A 4,801-nucleotide genomic window follows, 5' to 3' on the forward strand; every position below is an offset into this window, starting at 1 on the left:
TATAATTGACTAGAGTGCTGTAAGCAAGCCCCATTGGTGACCTTGGGAAAACAAGTTTGCTGATAACACGCAGATGTGTTTTTTTTTCTTCTTGATTTTGAGTTCACAGTTTAAATAACAAATTATGCTGATACTGTTGATTTAATCTGTAAATCAATCAATCTTTATTTCTTATATAGCACCTTTCGTGATAAATTGGTAACGTACAAAACAATTTGGAGAAATATTAAAAGATAAGATGATAAAATGTCCCTTTAAATTACATAAGTAGATAAAAACGTAATTGTAATTATTAGTATAAAAAATACAAATAAGTATATAAAATGTTCCTTTCAAAATGATGCCAAATTATGTTTTAATAGGGTTGTCAGTGCTCTGGGTTTGCTGGCCCTGACTCCAGAGTGGATCTGGTAGCTCAGTTCCAGCTCCAGGCTGGCTCCAGAGCTGAAAGAGACCCCCTGCTCCAGGCTGGCTCCAGAGCTGAGAGACCCCCTGCTCCAGCTCCAGAGCTGAAAGAGACCCCCTGCTCCAGCTCCAGAGCTGAAAGAGACCCCCTGCTCCAGGCTGGCTCCAGAGCTGAGAGACCCCCTGCTCGAGCTCAAGGCTGGCTCCAGAGCTGAGACCCCCTGCTGCAGCTCCTGGCTGGCTCCAGAGCTGAGTGACCCCCTGCTGCAGTTCCTGGCTGGCTCCAGAGCTGAGAGACCCCCCGCTGCAGCTCCAGGCTGGCTCCAGAGCTGAGAGACCCCCTGCTCCAGCTCCAGAGTTGAGAGACCCTCTGCTCCAGCTCCAGCAACCCCTGATCCGGCTCCGGCTGCTTTTACCTGGCTCTGGAGCCGCAAAAAATAATGCAAACTAGGATGGTATCATTATTTATAAAGTTTTTTAATTGATGTTGCTTGGCTATAAATATTAAATGTGTTTTTGAGTAAAATAGATAAGAATATAGAAATCTTGTTTTAAAGTTTCACTGTTTTATTTACGTGTGCAACTTTTTTAGGTACCTGTTTACATATTTACAACATAAAAACATCTCTTTAACTGTTCCGGAGCATGGCCAACCCTAGTAAGCAGTGTTAAACTAGTTTTCCTGTCTCTGCTTCTCTGTTTGCTGCAATGTTATTATGCATTACTAATTTCCCAGTGCTGTAAACACGATCCCATTATAATGCCCACTTAGTCACAGCTGCTTGTATCACCTGCCATGCTAGTAACCTTTCGTACTCTTTGTACCTTAAGCCGCATTACTCTTACTGTAGATGTAACCACCAGGCCATGCTGGGATTCTGTTTGAAAGGATAACTAAGCAGAGTAACTTTGAGAGGGGCGGCTATGATGTCCGCACCTTTCTCAGTGCTAACAAGAAGGCTGACCACCCTTTTTAAAATGCTGTTAGCACCTTCTCACATTGTGTGCCTTCCCATCCTTAGAAGTCATCCACCTGTCAATCAGATTACAATGTGTTTTCTTTGGAGGGGGGTGAGGTGTTAATAGGTTTAGTGTGTGTAACTGACAGATATAAAGCCAGAGTCAATTGCAAAAGTCTGGAACATCACTAAGAAAGTCTCTCTCTCTCTCTCTCTCTCTCTCTCTCTCTCTCTCTCTCTCTCTCTCTCTCTCTCTCTCTCTCTCTCTCTCAGCTCTCATTAAAATATCAAGCAGTGCACAGAAAAAAAATGAGTTTCAGGAACCTGTACATTGTGTTGAAATTGTATTAATCTTGCATTATTCATTGGATATTCATTCAAGCTAAATTGTATTTTAAATGTCAAATAAATCTATTTAGAATCCATTTAAAATCTAGGTTGAATACAAAAATGAAAGTAATCTCGTAAGAAGATTTGTTCACAGAAATTAAATTAATTAAAAATAATGCTAATTTAGTCAACTGTAAGTCTAAAATGTAACTCTTAATTCCCTTTTAACATTTTATATTTTGATAATTACAATACACAAGTAGTAATCTAAGAATTGATTTAAAAAAGGGTTTACTCAATCACAATCTGATAGGATTATATAAAGCTAGGAGTCTATTACAAAAGTTTGGAGAAGATTTGACAATTCAAGGAGGATGTTGTGTTCACAATGCAAAGTGGGATGGACAGAAAACGACAGACAGACACATTTTGAATTAGAACCCCTTAAATTAGTATAAGGAGTTGACTGCTGACAGACATATTTTCAAAGCATTTACTCCATTCTTGAATTAATTCCCGTTTTATAAAAACAGGTAAAACAGCTAATGATTTTACAAAACTGAAAGTGAACAACTAAGTTATATAAATTCTCGGACACACTCTCGATATGTTTTGTATCTCCTTTTGTAACATTAACATGATATTTTTATCTCTTTTAAAAAAATAGGAGTTAATTAAAGAATGGAGGAAACGCTTTGAAAATATGGTCCTAAGACGGAAGCAACACTTTCTAAACATCAGTGCACAATAGGATTTCAGCTACGGTTAAATTGTAAAATTCATATGTTTGGGAAATAAACAGTTAACTTGCATACTGTGTAGAGATTTTAAAAGCAGTGTTGCTAAAACAGGAAGAGCAAGACAGTAAACTAGAACTAGTTTAAAAGTGAACCCCAGTTTTCTTCCTGTTGGTTATTACATTATGTTCCTCCATATCTCAACCAGCTGTCACATTGTTTCTTTTATGTGAAACATCAGTGGAAAGTGAAAGACTGTTCTCCAAAGCAGGGGATCTAATCACGGATCGGAGAACAAGACTGAATTCTGCAAATGTTGAAAAGATCACTCTGATAAACCGTAACCTATCCTTGAGTAAGGACTGAGAAAGGGGAAACTGGAGCAAGTCACTCAGTGTCAGACAAAGGGAGTAACTGCAAGAAGGCACTATACTTGAACATGAGTATACAAAAATAATAGGTCAAACTAAATGAAAAAAATGTTTATGTTTAATATGTTGTGTTAGTATTTCCAATTAATAATCTCATATAAAATGGTCCTTTCTCTAGTATTTAATATTTTACTTAGCCCTATCTTAACAGAAAAATATTTCACTTTTTTGTTTCTCTTTATTTATTATACAATTTTCTATTTTGTTATGTTTGGAATGTTAAACAGATTTTTTTTTTTTTTAGTAGTCGGCAATTATAATTATTTTTTTTTCTCCCAATTTAGAATAGCCAATTATTTTTAGGCTCAGATCACCGCTACCACCCCCACGCTGACTCGGGAGCAGCAAAGACGAACACATGCTGTCCTCTGAAACGTCTGGAGCCAGCCAGGCAAGCCTGCAGGTGCCCAGCCAGACTACAGGGGTCGCTGGTGAGCCGAGGATGCTGGTGATCCCCTCCACCCCCCGTTCGGCAGTGGAATAGCCTGGATTCGAACTGGTGACATCCAGGCTATAGGGCGCATCCTGCACTCCACGCGGAGTGCCTTTACCGGATGCACCACTTGGGAGCCCCCCTAAACAGATGTTTTTATGTTGTAAATATGTTGATTTTGTCAAACAGGTACCTAAAACAGTAAACCAGATTTCTATATTCTTATCTATTTAACTCAAAAACACATTTAATCATCTTGGAATATTTCTAGCCAAGCAACATCAATAAAAAAACTTTATAAATAATGATACCATCCTAGTTTGCACTATTTTTTGTGGCTCCAGAGCCAGGTAAAAGCAGCCGGAGCAGGAGCAGCTGGAGCTGGAGCAGCAGTGCGGAGCTGCACCGGAGCAGCTCCGGAGCCAGAGCAGGGGTTGCTGGAGCCAGCCAGGAGCTGGAGCAGGGGGTCTCTTTCAGCTCTGGAGCCAGCCAGGAGCTACAGCAGGGGGTCTCTCAGCTCTGGAGCCAGCCTGGAGCTGAAGCAGGGGGGCTCAGCTCTGGAGCCAGTCTGGAGCTGAAGCAGGGGGTCTCTCAGCTCTGGAGCCAGCCAGGAGCTGCAGCAGGGGGTCTCAGCTCTGGAGCCAGCCTGGAGCTGGAGCAGGGGATCTCTCAGCTTTGGAGCCAGCCTGGAGATGGAGCAGACAGTCTCTTTCAGCTCTGGAGCTGGAGCAGGGTCTCTCAGCTCTGGAGCCAGCCTGGAGCTGGTGCAGGTGGTCTCTCAGCTCTGGAGCCAGCCTGGAGCTGGAGCAGGGTGTCTCTCAGCTCTGGAGCTGGAGCAGGGGGTCTCTTTCAGCTCTGGAGCCAGCCTGGAGCTGGAGCAGGGGGTCTCTCAACTCTGGAGCCAGCTCTGGAGCTGGAGCAGGGGGTCTCTTTCAGCTCTGGAGTTAGAGCAGGGGGTCTCTTTCAGCTCTTGAGCCAGCCTGGAGCTGGAGCAGGGGGTCTCTCAGCTCTAGAGCCAGCCTGGAGCTGGAGCAGGGGGTCTCTCAGCTCTGGAGCTGGATCAGGGGGTCTATCAGCTCTGGAGCCAGCCTGGAGCTGGAGCTGAGCTACCGGAGCCACTCTGGAGCTGGAGCCAGCAAACCCAGAGCACTGCCAACCCTGCTGCTTACCCATTCTGAAAGCATGTAGGTTGACACGAGGGAAGCACATTTGAAGTGTTAAAATTGGTAGAATCTGTTAACTCCCCCTCTCCCCCAGGGGTTGCTGGAGCCAGCCAGGAGCTGGAGCAGGGGGGCTTTTTCAGCTCTGAAGCCAGCCTGGAGCTGGAGCAGGGGGTGTCTTTCAGCTCTGGAGCCAGTCAGGGGCTGCAACAGGGGGTCTCTCAACTGGAGCCAGCCTGGAGCTGGAGAAGGGGGTCTCTCAGCTCTGGAGCCAGCCTGGAGCCAGCATGGACCTGTAGCAGGGGGTTTCTCAGCTCTGGAGCCAGCCTGGAGCTGGAGCAGGGGG

This window comes from Acipenser ruthenus, chromosome 6 (assembly GCF_902713425.1).
Source record: "Acipenser ruthenus chromosome 6, fAciRut3.2 maternal haplotype, whole genome shotgun sequence".
NCBI classification, from domain to species: Eukaryota; Metazoa; Chordata; class Actinopteri; order Acipenseriformes; family Acipenseridae; genus Acipenser; species Acipenser ruthenus.